Genomic DNA, 19,557 nt, shown 5'->3' with positions numbered 1-19,557 from the left:
TACCTTGTTCATACAATTTAATGTAATCTATTCATAATAAAAAAATCTATCGAAGAACTTATTATCTATTGCATTATTCACCCTGTAAGAAATAGTCTTCTCTTTTACATTCTTAGTGCCTAAGTTATTAGGTCATGTGATTATTTGAAAATGTCCAAAACTATAATTTTGGGGCCTATCAGAAATGTATCTTAGTCAAGGAAATTGTAGGGAGATATGCCTGTGTTAACTGACCCTGAGAATTGACAATATTCTCCTGATTTGAGAGTTAGCACTGAGGAATTTGCTGGTTCTATCACCAGTTCCTTGCTCTTGGTGAGCACTCAAACACAAAACAGAGTCTCAGCATCAGATATGAGAGGTCAGGAGGGTACTAGGAAAAAAAGAGAAGACAAAATGGTAAAGCGGATCTGAAGTGGCTTTCTTTGAGCCAGAAATATGAGATGCTCTGGGGGACCTTAAAAATTAAGGATGCCTGTCCTACTGATAGGAAGAATAAGGCTATGTCTCTTGACTTCAATAGTCATGTTTAGAGGTTTATGATTCTTTACCATTCTTACATTAAAAATATTTGTGTCATTTTCTTCTATTTGTTGGTATCTTTGAATCAACTACCATCACCTTGCTGAAAACTACCAGATGGTAGTTTGAAAACAATCAGCAAGCTTGCACAGAATTGAATGAATGGAGAATGAATACTTTATTTAGGGTTAGGCACATTCACATAATACTATAAATTTAAACACATATATTGCCAAGTCAATTTGATATAAGGATATTTGACTTAGAAAAACTGCAATATACATGTTTATCATTGCTATTAATGAGAAATGTCATTTAGGATAGGAATGATTAAGAAAGGGGATGACACTAGGGATTTCAATTTTTGTAGAATTTTATTTCTCGAGCTAGACTAAGGATTGTTATATGGATTTTGCAATATTCTTTATAACATTTTGATGTCTGAAATATATTAGCATTATTTTAAAAATCTGACACTCTCCAGCACAGTTTCTTCTTTCATTTTTTTCAAATGTTCCAGGAGTTAAAGAAAACCAAACTTGAATACAATAAATCATTTTTTAAAAAAAAATGTTCATTAACAAATAAAGTTTTTTATTAAAAGAATAAAACTCGGGGTGGGGGGGTTGTGGCTCAGCAGGAGAGTGCCCCTCTAGCACATGTGAGGCCCTGGGTTTGATCCTCAGCACCACATAAAAATAAATAAATAAAGATATTGTGTCCAACTAGAACTAAAAAATAAATATTAAAAAAAAAAAGTTCAAAAAAAACACAACCCTCATTTTATCGCCCTGCTTGAATCCATTTGTTTCTTCATGGTGTCAGCGACTCCTGAATGCAATTGATCTATTCTGATGTAAATGTATTAGTATTATTTTATTGCTAAGTCTGGAGAAAATTACTTTATTTAGACATGGTGAAATTAGAAGACAAGTTATGGAATTACATTGATAACGCAGATAAAAGTGTACACTCTAGATAGATAATTTTGAAGAAAAATAGTAATTTGCAGTTTGGAGGTGTGCATTTTGTAAATAACTACAATAACTTTATTTTATTTTGCCATTATAGATCAAAATGGTGATAACACTAGTACAAAAAGGGGATGCAGTTTGGATTTTCATTGCACTGTTTTCATTTGCTCATCTGGCCTCATCAGCTGAGAAGCCACAGAATAGGTTCTACTTTCTGATGACAGAGATTACTTGTGTTGAATTTGTCCTGTGGGCTAAGATAAATGGATCATGCTTTGAATATTTATGAAAACTATGTGCAGATAGGGAAAATTTTAAATGTATTTTCTTATATTACATTGTGATCTATAATGTTTTGTTGTTAATATGGGGAAAATGGCCTGTTATTTCCATCTAACTCTTGTTTCTCAGGTGCAGCCCTGACTTGCTCTGTTAACATTTTTGCACCCTCAATCTGTGTACCTCTCTGACTTCTGGGCTTTGTGTGTGTGTGTGTGTGTGTGTGTGTGTGTGTGTGTGAAAGAAGGGTCAAAACTTGTCACAGTGTCACAGACATGTCAGATTTCAGGCCATTTCTCTTAGCTTGTCTGGGTGCAGAGCATGCACATTTGCATTGTGACCTTTGCAAAAGCAAACAGAGAAGGTGATGTGAGGGTCATTTCTTAAGCCCAGCTAATGAACAGATTATCCCCAAAAGCCTCTTATTCTGAATAACAATGAAGAGTGGAAAGTTCACTTTGAGTCTTGAGGGTCAAAATAAATCCCTGAAGTGGAATTTTTAATAAACCCACTGTATATCACAATCATTATTTTAATTATTTGTTACTGAACTGCCCAATGCTAAAAGATTAAATTGTTTGCCACAGCAAAGTATCATCTTGCCTTCCAACATAGTTTTCAATTATATCCTTGTCCTTGAACTATATTGCTTCTTAAATAATCTGCCTCATTTCTGTTCTCTTCTTTCTTCCTTTCCCCACACCTCTCCTTCTTTTCCCCACCCCTCTCCTTTCTTTCTTTTTTTTTTTTTTTTTTTTTCTTTTTTGAGGAAAAGAGGGTCTGATGCACAAAGAGTTTACCAGGAAAGAAATTTTGCAGACATTTTCAGTTAAGTTATTATTTTCTCTAGGGCTAATTGATGTGTAAATGAATTAGAATGTTTTAATTATTATTCTTTCCCCATATGTATCGTTTCTACACAAACATATGGTATAATATGTCTAGATAGGTATTGTTATAATTGGTTACTATGGAAATGTTGTTGGCAATATTCCAGAAGGTAAATCTTCCCTATCAGAGCGAACTCAAAAGAAGAAAAATAGGTTAACCTGGGACTTTTAGATTCAAGTGACACACTCAAACTTTAAACTCATTTATGACTCCATATTTCTCAAGGGTAATGTCTAAGTCTGAGACACCAGTGCATTATAGTGGAGACACTGCTTTAACTTTATATGCTTGGCTACTTGACCAGGACATTAACAAATTTACCACTGTTGAATAACATTAAAATTAGCTGATTATTTCCAGGAATTTTTTTACATAAATTTTTTATTAGCTATTTCATTCAAATATTGGTCCACCTGGTTTCATTGTAACATTATCAGGGAGTGTTTCACATAATTGATGCCCATATTCCAAATTGTATTCTTCGAAAAGAAATAAATGAAGACTATGGCATTACCTTTCCCTAGTATGAAGGGAGAAACTGTGGAGGTCATGATACTCACCTTGCAACATTGAAAAGAAGGACTCTCTCTCCTTTTTAAAGTTCTGCTGATAAATGCCCTGATTCTCCTCTCTATTTTTTATGGCAGGTCAATCGTCCTCTTCTTGTTCTAGTGGAATTCTCTCCTTGGCCCTGCTTATTTCCCCATTTGACGGGTTTTTTTGGACATTCTCATCTACTGATTCCTCTGACCTCCACTGATAGCACTAACATATGCATTACAACCTTCTCTTTCAAGTTTTAAATCATATTTTAAACTCTTTATTATTTACATCCAAGTGACTCTAACAGAGATACTCTATATTCCTATAGATAAAACTAAGTCTGCTATCTTCTTTCCCAAAGTCTCTTCTTTTATTCTCTTTCATGCTAATGGAGTAATATTCACCTGGTAAATTAGGTAGAAAATTGCTTCTACTTTTCCTTATCTACTTCTTCCCCTAGGATCTAAGAAGTCATCAAGTACTGTCTTTTCAATGGAAGAAATATTTCCTGAATCCTTATTCTGTTATGCATTTCAATAACCACTAAATTAATAATTTTCTCCCTTATTATTTCTAATTACATTCTAATCAGCAGGTCATTTTAACTCATATTTAATTCTGCAGTCAGAATTGTTTACTTCAAATTGTTCATATCATTTTTTTTTTCTAATTAAACACCAGTGATAATTCCCATTTTATCCTTGGTCAGTAGGGAAAATTCCAAACACCTTAATATTCTTCTCACCTTCTATTTCCAGATGCATTCCTAGACTTTTCCCACTCACTATACTGTGACCCTAGGCAATTGTGATTTTGACAAATAACACCTTCTTCACAAAATACATCCCAAACTGCACCCTGTGTACAGAATTAATTGTATTTTCCTCAATGCTCCCATTGTCTTTTAGACAATGTTTAGGTAATTACACCAATCTAAAATAAAGATTTAATGCTCTTAATTTCTAGTTAAACATAGCTTTAACGACATACTACAAATTTGAAATGTTGCATTTATTTTCTATTAATACTATTTTATTAATATTATTAATATATTAATTATTAATGCTATCAAATTTGAAGGCATATTATGGATGGTTAATATAGATATCAATATCTATTAATATCTTCAATCTTCTGTTGCGATCTGCTTTTTGACAAATAGGTTATGTAGAAATCAGAAATGGATTAGTTAAGTGATAATTATTTAAGAATTGTCAGTTATCCTTTTTAGAACTGATCTGTAGTTCAGTTCTCCTAAAGTCAGAGAATGTAATCTGAATAATTTTAGTCATTAAACATCTGTTGAGATTTTTTTAATAGACTTTTCTGGTAAATGTTGCACATGAGTTTTGAAAGAATGAGTGTGCTTCAGTCTTGAGGATAGCCTTTTAGACATTTCAGTTAGGTCAAGTTAATGGATTGTGTTGCCCCCATCTTCAGGTCTATACTCTTTTGTTTTATCTATTTGTCTCATCAGCTGTGGGGAGATGTGGATTCAAGTAACATGCAACAGTGTGTGTTTGTTAATTTCTCTGGAGTTCTGGCATATTTCACTTTATGTATTTTAGGGACATATTAATTGGAACACTAAATACATACTTTGTAGAAAAGTGTCTTTCCTTAAAATCTACTTGTTTTACTAGTATAGAAAACAAGGGTGACTTTTGGTTTGTGTTTACAAGGGGTATCTGTGTTCATTCTTTTCTATTTAAGGTTTCTATGTCCTATTGAGAGATATCTTCAGAAATTCACAGACGGTTCAGTTTTTTTTTTTCATCCAGCTTGAAAATCTGTTTTAATTTTAATACATATACTGCTTACAATTACTCTAATCATCAGTGCAGCATGCTTATATCTATCCTCTCATAATCCGTTCTGCATTTCTCCCACTTGTTCACGACTTCTTTACTTTTGAGGCTTCTTTTGGATTAATCAGTTATTTTTATTTATTTATTTTTTAAGAGAGAGAGAGAGAGAGAGAGAGAGAGAGAGAGATAATATTTATTTTTTAGTTATCGGCTGACATAACATCTTGGTTTGTATGTGGTGCTGAGGATCGAACCCCGGCCGCACGCATGCCAGGCAAGCGCGCTACCACTTGAGCCACATCCCCAGCCCCTAATCAGTTATTTTTAAGTATCCCACTTGCTCCCTGCATTAAGTTGTTGTATTTACACTTTTGAGTCTCTTTCGTTGTTACTATAGAAATCCTAGTATATAATATTTACTTATTATAATATAGCATTGTACTTAAAAGTTCCCAAATAATATTAGACTCTGAGGTGATTATCTGTCTTCTTTCACTTTTCCTGGGAGGTTATTTTTGACATGCATATAATTCTACCTATAATTTAATTTTATAAGTCATTATTTTATTTTAGAGTCCATATTTAAATTTGTCCACATAGTAACTCTGTTGCAGTTTATATTTTTCTCAATATTTTTTCTATATTCTCTATTTTCCTTTTAAAGGAAGAAACTAGTATTGTCTTGTTGTGAGCCTTGTGCTTTAAATTGTTTAAGTTTCTCTAGAAATATACACATATATTTAATATATATATCCATATCCCTGTTCTGGGGTTGGCGGGATATTGTGGGAAATGAGTCTAGAAAACTAAGGTGAGGTAGGTAGAACATACAATGGAGTGGGTGCCTCAGAAGATCTTCAAGTCTCTTTATTTTTCTAGATTGGAGCATATAAAATAGAAGAGTTATCATATCATAATCAAAAGCTGAAATGCAGATGTTTTATTGAGTGTTTTTCCTTCATTTGTTGAGATAACTATAGAGCTTTATATATTTGTTTTTAATCTAGTTTTTATAAATTACATTAATAAATTCAGATTTCAAGGTTTTATTGCATTTCTGAACTAAACAAATTTTATAGATAAATATAAATTTATATATTTACATAACTGTATATATACAATATTTTGTTGTATTTAGGCTTATAACCTTTTGTTTAATTTTTCTTTCTTTTTGAAAGCATGCATAAGCCTGGGACTCTCTTTTCTCATTGTTAAAGCTGTCCAAACCTGGCATACATTTCTAGGGATACATCTTAAACCATGAGTGTAATTTCTTTTGATAGTTATAGATTTGTTCAGGTTATCTAATTTCTTTTATATTTTCCTAAGAAACTATTCATTTTGTCTATTTTTCAAATCTATTCAAATAATTTTTTCTTCAGTATTTTTAAATTTTTTTCTTTTATTGAAGAGACTTGTTAAAGTTGTTTGTCTTCTCCCCCTCCCTTCTTCTCTTCCTTTCTTCTTCATAAAAAAGCCCTCCTACACCACTTCAGATGGTCTCAGCCTCAAATGCATCTGGGTTCTTCGGCCACATTTCTAGTTGCTGCAGTGGCATTGGCCAGTTCTACATAAGAGGTGACCAGCTTCATGCAGCTTCAAATTAACCATATATTTATGCCTTCACTTACTAAATTTTAATCTCAGTTACCTTTTTGCATTGAGCTGTGAGACTTAAGGGGATGCTATTTGGGATCCAAGAATTCATAACTATAAAGAGAAGATAAAGGGGCTAACCTTAAACCCAAAGATTTTAGAAGCTAGTGGGTATATACTCTCTTCTTGCTGCTCTCTCTCCAGCAAGTACTATCCTGAGATGCAGTAAATAAGGCTTCTGAAGAAATGGTCCATGAGATCAGTTAATTACTCTGATCTGTAGCCTATTCAATGACACAAACTTATCTTTGCATACCTCCTTAGCTGCTTCTTTTTTTACTTTCCAAGATTTAATTACATTATCCAGTGCACACAATGAATACTCATGAAAATAGACATCAAAATTATGTCTTTTCAAAATTATGATCAAGTCTTTCTTCACCAATGTTTACTTTGATTTCTAGAAGAAAAATATATTATTAGTTGTGTTTTAAATACTGTACTCATTCCACCTGATGGAGCACCTATAATAATTGATGCTTCCTAGGCTGTACAGTAGAAACACAAGTGCCTATTTGTAATCACAACTCTACATGCTGGCTTAATTTTCCATATGAAATAAAAAAGATTCACCTTAATCCTCAGCTTCTTCAATTCACTTGAACTTCGTTTGCATTCCCTGGGGTCACTCTCCCTACTAAAATGTAGCACATTTATTTATCTTTTGTTTTTGGACATGCTTGCACAGTAGGGCCAAGATAGTCTTTTCAAAGAACCAGCTTCTAATTTTGATAAGCTTTTCATTGTACTTTTTTTTTTTTTTCTGGGAATTAAACCCAGGTGCATGTCACCAGGGGCACATCCCTAGTTCTTTAATTTTTATTCTAAGACATGGTCTTCCTAAGATGCCCAAGCTGGACTGCAATTGTCTTGCCTCATCTTCCTGAGTAGCTGGGAACACAGATGTGCACCACAGTTCTAGCTTGTACCATTATTTTTTATACATTGGTTATTTTTGCTGTTTTATTGTTTCCTTGATTCCAAATGATTTATTGAAAATTTTATTCTCATTTTTATTCAAACTTTTTCAATTGAATAATTCATCAATTTAGGCTTTCTTACTTTCTAATATATGTGTTTATTGCTTAAAATTTCTCTTCTTGTGCTGATTACTCATATTTTGCAAGTTTCGTTATGATATATTTTCACTGCTAAATTTGAGGTATTTTCTGATTTCCATTTAGAATACCTCATTGTGTTATTAAGAAAGGCTTTTTGTTTCTAAATATAAACTTTGATTTGTTTTATTGTTTTTTCTAATTTATAGTATTATAGTCTTTAAGATACTAAGCTTTACAATTTGTCAAATTTATCTTACAGCATAGTGTGTGATAATTCTCAAATATCTTCTCCTTGTGCTTGAGAAGTTATTAATTTTCTAATTGTTGTCTTCAGGATAAAACATATGTCCTTTAAATTAATGTTGTGTTGCCATAATCTTCTATATCCTTATTAAGTTTATGTCTGGCTCATCTGTCAGTTACTGAGAATATTATACTAACATCTCCCATTATGAGGATCAATTTCTGCTACTTATGTACATGCACATACATATATTTGATACTATGCTATGAGCTTGTACACATGTTTAAAATTATATATTTATTTTAGTAGAGTCTTTTATCCTATACTCTGTTCTTAATTTTTTTCTTCCCTAAAACCTCCTTTGTTTTACATCAATATAGCAACTTCCTTATTTTATGCTTGGCACATCTTTTTCTATTTTTATTTTTTTCAAATGTTCTCTTCCATATGTTTTAAATTTTTCCTTTGTAAATACCCTATCGCTGGAATTTAAACAGAAAAAAAAGACAATTCTATGTTTTTCTTTTGACTTGCGAGTTTAAGGAAGAGATTGGCAATATATGACCTGCAGGCCAAATGAGATAGGCTCTCTGCGTCTAAAAAATAAAATTATATTAAAACAGAGCTGTATTCACTCACTTATGTGTCATCTTTACTGCTTTTATGTTATAATGGTGAAGCTCATAATGACAGAGAACATATGACCTAAAATATTTGCTTTCTATGCTTTTATGAAAATACTGTGTTAACCCACAAATTAGTAGAGTTATAATTAATTGATGACATATTTTACATATGGATTTTATAATTTTATTTGATATTATCTTATTATAACTTTCTTGTTTTGTTGTAACTTTAAAACTATTACTGTTTTGATTCTAGTAAGTTGAAATCTATTGACTCTAATTCTTGTCTTAATTTTTCACACTTAATGTTGGTCACACAATTAACAAAACATGCTATTCATCAATATCTCAGTCTTCCTAATGATCAATAAATGTATTTCAAAGTACTGTAACTCTAATTACTTTTTTCACATCTTCACTATTATTTGTTTCAAAGCTTAGTTCCATTTGAATTGTCCCTAAAATAACCATTAATGATATGTTTATACTAGTTTTCTTTACTTATATTTATCTACATTTTAACCAATTTCTTTGCTTCTCATCTCTCTTGCATCTAATTCTTTCATTCTGGATTAATTTTGTATATTTTTATATATTTTATATAATTTTATATATTTTTGATGTACATCTTGATCAGTTTCTTTATTGCATAGACAAGTCCATTCATATATTGTTATGTTATTTCTTTTTTATTCTCGAATGCCTCATTCAATATATAATAATAAGAGGATGGGCCAGGTATGGTGGTGCACACCTGCAATTCTAGCCACTTGGAAGTCTAAGGCAGAAGGATCATGAGTTCAAAGCCAGCCTCAGCAAAAGCAAGGTTCTAAGCAACTCAATGAGACCCTGTCTCTAAATAAAATACAAAATGGGAGATGTGGCTGAGTGGTCAAATGCCCTGAGTTCAATTCCTGGTACCAAAAAAAAAAGGTGGCACATTAAGTTAATAATTATTTTTATCTGAGACTTCTGAAAATATTTCTCTATTATCTCTAGTTTTCATCAATGCCCTATAGAATACTACCAAGGTAACATCTTTCTCTTGTAGACATCTGTCTCTTTGGTGAATTTAAGACCATTTGTTTGCTTTCTGTATTCTGTAAGTTTACTATAATACGTTTATGGGTAGATTTTTTTATTTTATATTTCTGTGTAGCATGTTGAGTATTTATGCCTTTTATCTGTCTTGAAATTTTTTCAATATTGATTCTTCAAATAATTTCTCTATTTTTCTCTACTCTCTGAACTTTCAATTGTATAGGAGGATTTTTATATTTGATCCTTCCTGATGTATGCCTCTTTTCTAATTTTTTGTCTCTCTATGGCGAATTCTAGTAATTTCTACAGATATAGTTTTCAGGTCACTAATTATATATAATTTGTTTGGTAATATACCCAGGAATTTAAAATTATATGAATTTACTTCATATTTTTTAAGTTTATTTGCTTTTTTCTTATATGTCTTTGTTTTGATAACACCTTATTCTTCGCTAATATTTTTCATTTTCCATTATATTTTGAAAATGTTTTGAACACACTTTGCCGCAGTCTGGCTGGGCACAAATCACGAGCCACTGAAGCAGGAACAAACTTTATTTTTAAACTGCAGGAAAACACTTCACACAGCTCCCGGGGAATCCTCCCGAACGCGCCACGAGGCTTCTCCAGGAACCCCCAGCCGGAAATATCTCTCCCGGAAATCCCTCCTCCTGCACTTCCCCAACCAATGGGAACTCTCGGGGAATCCCCGGAAATCCCCACGAGAACTCCAAAATGGTGCGAGAACTCAAAAGTTGCGGCAGAGGCGCCTGTCAATCAATACTGTTGGCAAAATGCCAGGGGCCATACAGACTCAGCCGTGGCTCTCAGCAACACTTATCTTTTATATCTGTATTAAAAGTTTTTGTGAAAATAATGCTCCTGCTACTTTTTTCTACTGACCTACTGATGGCAATGGTTTTCCTATATGTTATATGTATGTGGTTTGTTAGTTCCTGCCTAGAAAGAGTGCTACAAATCCTGATTTCTGGATACTTTCCTTCCCCAGAGAGAATTTAGGATATTTTGTTCCAGAAAACTCTAAAATTGATTCCTAAATTGGAATTTTTATGGATTATTCAGCTAGCCTAAATCTGAATTCCATTCTTAATGGGGAAATGCCTATGGTTTAAAAATCCTGGAAGAAGAATATTTTTCTTTGCTAGAACAAAGACTTTGACAATAAGTTCATGGTCATTTTTTGGTTACATCTTCTTAGTGAAAGGCATATTCAGTGGACTTGGCTTTAATCCCCCACTTATACAGGAAGCTCTCATTCCCTTGGCGGCCACATGACCATTAACACCCACCATTACCCACATCAGCATGGTTCTCAGGGCAGCTGCAGGGAAAACCCATCACTGTTGTTTCCAGGGTTTCTTTCATGCTTGGGTTTGCACATTATTAAAACATCAGTGGTACATTTAAAAGAATGTTTGGAATGTCTGATGTGATATTTCTAGGTGTTTATATAGAATAATTTCTGAGGATATCAACTTTACTAAGTTTTAAAAGTGAATTTATTTCTGACATTTCATATTCTTATATTTTATTATCTGTTTATACATCTGTCTCTTCCAGATGGGTAATAAACTTCCTAATGGCGGAAAGCTTACAGTTCATTATTATAACCAGAATCTAACATGTATCTGACTCATACATAGTAAATGTTAAATAACTGATTGTTCAGTGAGTGAATTTCTCCTCTCTTACCATGGATTTCTCCTCTCTTAACCTGTATGTCTTTTATGAGTCTCATGTTCTGTATTAAATTATAACAAATTAAGAATATAAAAGGGCTAGGAATGTAGCTAGTGTTAAAAGCACTTGCCAAACATGCACGAATCCTTGAGTTTGATCCCTAGATCCATAAAAAAAAAGAAGAAAACACTGTACACAGTTACAGCTAAATGATTAATGCCATCATTTTAATATTTCTAACAGCTTTCAGGTAACTAGTATATATTTATATTATTAATTCATGTTGGCCTAGCAATTTTGAAATTAGTGATAATATCAGCATGTTACAAACATCAATATTTTGGATTAGCAGATGATTATAATAAAATACACAAGTAATTGTATGTGGCAAAAATAAAAGCAAATTAATGTTACAAATTTTATCATTAACTTTATCTTAGTTATTTCAATAAACCAAGTGTTCAAAAGAAACAATCGTTTATCTAGCATTTGCCTTAGTTCTTTGCCACTATAGTTATTAAAGTTTTATTTCTCTCAGTTATGAGGTTGTGAAGGTCTTGCCCTATTGAGGAAAATACAGAAGGCAATTAATAGAATTACCTTTAAAGAAAATTCTGAAGCCATAATGTCAAAGGAAATACAAATAATTTTAGACTCAACTCCCTACTAAATCTAAAAATTTGGGCAGATTTTTAATATACCTCAGAATTCTCTTTCTGTGGAGTCATAACAAGTTCTATCACATCCTTTGTCTTGATAGAATCACTGCTGATTCTATTGGAAAATGACCACTTCCTTAGCGGGGAAAAGGACACATAAAAGAATTATCAAATGTATAGAGTTGGCCCAAATTAATAATAAAAACACAAGCTCAAGATTGTTAATTCATTTCAGTATGTTTTGCATTTTCTCTCTTTAATTGAACTTTAAAACTTTTTCATCTTTTACATTAGAAGTACAGATCCCAATTAGTCAACAAATCCATATTGAGCTCTTACTATATTCTTTGTCTTAGCTATAAGAAACCAGCTTTAATAACTATCATTCAATCAAGCAAATAAACATAAGCAGTTATATGTGGCTGGAATACAGGCAGATGTAAGCAGCTGGTTATGGATGGAAGAGATGAGTCCTATGAGAGAAAATTCACCATAAAGGAAAAGTAGAACACAGAGCCTATTATAAAGAGGTAGGTTTGTATAGAGAATGAAATATAGCAATGGAGTACTGTTTCAGGTAAAGCATGACCCCAGGTGGGTGAAATCATTTGTGATTTGAATAACAAAATGACTTATGACACAGGAAAGGAAAGGAATTTTCTCACTGAACTCTAAGACAGTCCAACACTTTTGAGTTTTTCTCCAGATTACCAACTGAGAATAACAATATTGGGGAAGAAGTTATTCATTTTCTATCCAAGAAACTGCCAAAACTGTGAATCACTTTGTAGACTGAAAATATTGGTCCCTGCAGTAGTAATTCTTTAAATGAAACCAAAGACAGTGAAAACAATGTTGGTGGTTCTTGGAGTCAGGTTATCAACAGGTGGCAGCTTCTGTTGATCTGTGGATACAAATAGCATATCTCCCTCCTGTAACCTTGGAAAAACAAGAGAGACAATAAAAGAGGACTAAAAACCTATTGTTATGTATTGGATCCTAGGAATGATGGTATTAATGTGGACATTGAAGCATAAGAGGCTTCATATTGTCCAAATTTTATTAAAGCCCAGGTACATTTGATTTACTTGTATAATATGCCTGATTTCCATCTGGTTCCTGATGAGAAACAACTATTGCATATCAATGCCTGGTTACAAAATAATGCTTTATGCACAGTATCAAAATGTCCCTACTTTAAAAGGAACTGTTTCCATTGTAAGGATCCTGCACTGATACGTTCAGCCTTGGCATCCATGGGAACACGTGTTACATGAAATATATATGACATTGAGCTGTCTGCTAAAGAATAAGCATTCCTACCATTTCATTTTATACAAGAAAAAGCAAGTGTTATTAAAGAGATGGTTTCTAGAGTTATACTAAATGCCTAATATATGCTACTAGGGTCATGTAAAATTTGGATTAAGATAGATCTTCATGCTAGTTTAGAATAAAATGTAAAGAAGTCAAACTTTACCTAAAATAAAATGAATCATATATACAAATGAATAAAAATACTAAATATCAATTTTGAAGATAACATTTTGATTATAAATCTTTGACAGATAACTTCCATGACGTTGGAGAGTTTTCTTTTTTGATAGTTTCCTGAATAAATCCCAAATGCTACTCCCACAATTTAATATTTTCCATGTAGAATTGGGTATTTCCATACAAATATAGAAATATAGTTCTGCAAATTTTGTAATAGTGTATAAATTCTTATTCTATTATTTTATCTATGTGTGCTATTAATATAAGATTATCTTTTTTTACATGTCAATTAATTATTTTTTATTTATTTTATTTTATTTTTTTAACCATACGATTTATTTTTATTTTTTTAGTCATATATGACAGCAGAACGTATTTTGGCATATAATACGTACATGGAATGTACATACATCAATCATATTGTCTATTCTAGTCTGCTGCCCTTCCTATCCTCCCTACTCCTCCCCTCCTCTCCCATCCTTTCTCTCCATCCAATCTAATGTGATACACTATTTTTTTTCTTTTTCTCATCACAATGTCACGTATGTATTTTGTATAACAATGAGGTTCTCCTTCCATCTTCCGTGCAACTCCTCTTCTCCCTCTTTTTCCCTCCCACCTCTCCTTCCTATTTAGTGGTAGTCTTCTTCTCATGCTCTTCCTCCCTATCCCATTTTGAGTCACCCCCCTTATATCAGAGAAGACATTCGGCATTTGTTTTTTGGGGATTGGCTAACTTCACTTAGCATAATCTGCTCTAATGCCATCCATTTGCCTGCAAATGCCATGATCTTGTTATTTTTAGCGCTGAGTAATATTCCATTGTGTATAAATGCCATTTTTTTTAATCCATTCATCTATTGAAGGGCATTGAGGTTGGTTCCACATTCTAGCTATTGTGAATTGTGCTGCTATAAACATTGATGTGGCTGTGTCCCTGTAGTATGCTCTTTTTAGGTCTTTTGGGTATAGCCGAGAAGGGGAATAGCTGGGTCAAATGGTGGTTCCATTCCCAGCTTTCCAAGGAATCTCCATACTGCTTTCCAAATTGGCTGCACCAATTTGCAGTCCCACCAGCAATGTATGAGTATACCCCCCCCCTCGCATCCTCGCCAGCACTTATTGTTGTTTGACTTCATAATGGCTGCCATTCTTATTGGAGTGAGATGGTATCTTAGAGTAGTTTTAATTTGCATTTCTCTGATTGCTAGAGATGGTGAGCATTTTTTTCGTGTATTTGTTGATTGATTGTATATCCTCTTCTGATAAGTTTCTGTTCAAGTCCTTAGCCCATTTGTTGACTGGGTTATTTGCTTTTTTGTTGTTTAACTTTTTGAGTTCTTTGTATACTCTAGAGATTAGAGCTCTAGCTGATGTTTGAGGGGTAAAAAATTGTTCCCAGGATGTAGGCTCCCTATTCACCTCACATATTATTTCTCTTGCTGAGAAAAATCTTTTTAGTTTGAATTCGTCCCATTTGTTGATTCTTGGTTTTAACTCTTTAAAAGAAAATAAAGAGAAAAAAGATCAGGATATAATCTTTTTAAAATTAATTTTTGAAAGATAAAAAGACAAAATTTGATACAAAGTTACAAAGTAAGATATTTGGTCTTAATCTAGCATTTCTGGAACCTTGCCACTGTTGATATTTTGGCTTGGATGATATCCTCTTGTTATAGCACTAAATATCTTTTGCATTCTAGTATGTTTACCAGCATCTTTGGCCTCTACTTACTAAATACCAGTAGCATTCCTTCCCCATTTGTGATAAACAAAACTATCTCAAGTTATTCTAAAATGTCCTCTGTAAGAAAAATTCTTCCTGATTGACAACCACAGTTTCAGTCTTATATTCTTCTCCCCCAGAAAATAATCTTCATAATTCTTTGAGTACCCTTCCAGAGGTTCTCAATGTGAACATCTTTTTTTACATGAATGATTTTTCATTAAGTATATTGTTATGACCCTTATTTTGACACATACAAATTTTTACTACATGAGACAAATTGATTATCACAATTTTTAATCTTTTGATGAATATTTATATTTCATACAATTTTTGTTGTTAAGATATCTTAAAATAGATAACTTTATGTATACAACATTTCATGTGTATATAAGTAAAAGCAAGATAACTTCCAAGAATTGGAATTTCATTTGAAAGGATATATTTATTTTTAATTTTGATGTAATTTTGATGTACATTGCTATATTTCCCTGCAAATGTATTAATTTTCAATCTCACCAACAATGAGGTTTCACCTAAAATATTGTTTGTAAGTTAGCAGAAGTGGTGGTGGTATTTTCTAATTCTTGCTGTTTTCCATTTTGCTTTGATTTGCAGAAGAAAGCCATAGAAAATATTGAACTATTCCACCGATATACTGCTGTTTCTTATAAAGAGGTAGGTTGGTATAGAGAATGAAATATAGCAATGGAGTACTGTTTCAGGTAAAGCATGACACAGAAACTATAGTGAGGATATTTGAAAAACAAAATTATCTTCAGAGAGACAGAGGAAAATAATGATAAAGTCTAAAGTGATAAGGTGGCCAACCTCTGGAGACATTGATAAAACATTCTTAAACTCTCTTTATCCAAGGAAAAAAGTGATAACCCAATGGAACCTGAATATTATTACTACAAGCACAACTCAAACAGGGAATTTCAAAGTCATGAACCTATTAAGGATTGCATAGTCTTTTCTTAGCATACTTTGGATGCAGCAACCTTAATGAGGAAGAAACAACCTTAATTGTGATGTTCAATATAAATATGGATCATGATAGGTGAAATTTGAGATATATTTGACCTTTGGAAAAAGCCTAATTCCAGGTGGCATTCATCCATAGGAAGAGGGCATAGATGTTATCTTTAATTTTTCCCTTCTTGTTTCTTTTTCCTAAATTTTAGTTGTAAGTGGACACAACATAAATGTTTATTTCTATGTGGTGCTGAGGTTTGAACCCAGTGCCTCACACATGTGAGACAAGTGCTCTATCACTGAGCTACAACCCCCTTCCTCCGTTCTTGTTTTTTGAGCATGACTTTGTACATGAGCCCGCTAGCCAGTATCTGTATCCATTCTATGAGAATGCATTCATTATAGAAATTGCTCATAGAAATGCTTTTCCCTTTTTGAAGTAGAAAAGAGACTCTTGTGGAGATATCAGTGCAGTTTGAATTAAAACTTTTCCTTCCTTCTCATCATGAATTTTGGCTCGTTTCCTGTTTCTATAACTTCCCACACTTTCAACAAAGAAAGATTATTGGAAGAACTAACCAAAGATTTAATTTTATTCAGAGAAAATCAGCTTATCAGGTATACTTATAAGATGCTCGTTAACATGTAGTACTTTGCCTATTAGAATAAAAGCTATTCACCTTGTATTACAATTAAAGTATGATTACTATGGATGATTTGAAAGGTTTATAATACTGTACTTGCTGGAATCAGAGTACCAAAGTATTCATTTTCATGTCTGTAAAATTGAATGCAATTATTTATAAATGATTATGCTCTTTCAAATATCTTCTCCCAGCCAAGACAATATTAGAGTTATCATGTAGTCAACAATGATGGCATACGAGAAGCTCTAAAACTATGAACATGACTGAGTACCTTTTATGTCTATAAATCTGAAACTACTTAGAAGGCTCTAAAATTTATGAGTACTTTAGGTATTATAAATTTTTATCAAGTGTGGCCTTTAAAACTAAAGTTTTTATTCATGTTATGTGAGATTTTTACACAGCTTATCCTGACTAAAGCTAACTTTTCACATGAACCTGATTGCTAGATACTGAGTCCTTTGATTATCAGATATCCTGGAAGCAATTACTTTAGTAATACTTAACTAACTCCCATGAGAGAGGGTAAAGAAAAAAAAAATGTAGTCATCCAGGAAGATAGTTCCCTATATGGCCTTAAGGGTCATTTTTAGTAAGTCTGTCTAAAATCAATTTTCTTTAGGATAATATTGTGAAAATGTTTTCTTCTCCCAGAAAAATAGAACAAGATAGAGTTAACATCACATGAAAGTTTTTGTTTGTTTAATAAAGGTTAATATAGAATATAAAATTGACCTTTACTAAACAAACAAAAGCATTCATGAGAATTTTGCTCCATGCATCTTGGTATATCTTAGCTAGGTCCTGGAGACCTCCTAGTATAGTTTGTCTCTTCTCCTAGAAGACACAGCACTCCTAGATAATGCTTAGACTTTTGGTTAGTTGTCCATCTGCTGTGCTCTGCAGAGAAAGATCCTAAGATCATAAGGGGACCCATTTTGGCTAGCAAAACAGAGTGTTACACATTATCTTCAAGAAAAAAATGAAAAAGGCACATAATTTTAACCTAGAGGAAATGAACACTTTAGCAGATCCAAGGGTTCAAAGGTATCTAAGAATTTAAATTTTTGAGTCCAACAGTCCAGGTGTTCTTACATCATGTTGGTGGGGCCTGCTTCCCACACTCCCAATCAGGGAGTTCCTTTCATATTTAGTCCTGATGGAGCAAACTAGCCAGTTTTGAGGATTTTCCCTTCTCTACTATTTTTTAAATTTATTTTTACGGGTGCCTTATAATTATACATGTGAGTAGGAATTAGTATGCCATATTTGTATATGAATAAAATTTGATCAATCACATTCTGCCATTCTTTATGTCAGACCTAGTCCTGATCTTCAGCTTTTTTCTGCTCTCTGAATTCCAGACATGAGAGCATATTTATATGTGGCCACATTTATTCTTTCTTTGTTCTTATATTCATCCTTAGAAGGAGGCTTAATCTACCTCAGGGTTTCATAGCCCTTATCTAATGCATCCATTGTTCAGAGTAACACTAATAGCATAGTTTTTATAACTGAAACTTTCCCTTGATCTTTCAAACATCTGAGATGTTACATCTATCAGTGCCTTTCCTTTCTTTTTTTTTTTTTTTAACTTTATTTTTTAGTACTGCTAAGTGGCACATGCCTGCAATCCCAGCAACTTGAGAGGCTGTAACAGTAGGATCATAAGTTTGAGGGCAGTTTTTTTTTTTTTTTTTTTTTTTTTTAAGTTGGACACATTACCTTTATTTTATTTATTTTTATGTGGTGCTGAGGATCAAAGTCAGCACCTCCCAAATGCTAGGTGAGTAATCTACCACTGAGCCACAACCCCAGCCCAGTGCCTTTACTTTCAGTTAAGCAGAAGCCAAAGATTTAATCATTGCACTGGTACCTTGTGCAAGGGATTATCCATCTACCATAGTGATGGGGCCCTAGTTACCAGCCAGGCAATATGTGATTCAAGTTCAAACTTGGATCAGGCACCCTAGGATGACTCTTAGCCTTAACTGTTATGAGTTGAGTTTCCTGGGAATGAAGTTTGAGAAAGATATTAGCAACACAAGAGGTATTTGAAGGATGTTCTTCACATTTATAGAACAAATGAGGAACTCAAGGAAAGCAGGATTGGGCAGAAGAAGAAAGTGAACTATTAAATAGTATCAGTGGGAAACTCAGCTGGTCTCAGTTAGAGTTGGAGAACTGAGATAAATCTCCCTCTGTCTTTTCTCTAACTCTATCTCTCATTCTTTTCCTTTGCCTTTCTCCCTCCCTCCATCAAATATATTTATGTTCTTAAACATATTCTATTGTATAAAGAAAAAAGTCATGAAATTCAGTCATATTTATCCACCATTAGATGTCTTTGTCAACTTATTTAATCTGAATTTGCATTTTGGTTGTCATTTGAAAATTGAATTGAAGTGACAATATCTCTTATGGGGGTAATTCTCAAAAATTGGTGAGATAATGTAAAAATATTCCCTAAGTACAGCTTAGAACTAAAGAATTCATTTTGAAAGTACAAAATATTTTTCCATCCTTCCTTCATTTTGTTCCTATTTTCTTAGAGATCATTTCTCATCTACAGTTATGTCTGTGTTACTTTCAAAAAAGACTATATATTTGGTAGCTATTAAATTATATATGAATATCAGCAGCACTTTGATTTAGGTTTTCTGAAGAACAGTAGTTGACTGCTAAATTGGGGAAATGTGTAATT

This window comes from Marmota flaviventris, chromosome 11 (assembly GCF_047511675.1).
Source record: "Marmota flaviventris isolate mMarFla1 chromosome 11, mMarFla1.hap1, whole genome shotgun sequence".
In the NCBI taxonomy this organism is placed as follows: Eukaryota; Metazoa; Chordata; class Mammalia; order Rodentia; family Sciuridae; genus Marmota; species Marmota flaviventris.
The sequence above is the reverse complement of the archived record's forward strand: the minus strand, read 5'-3'. Positions refer to the sequence as shown.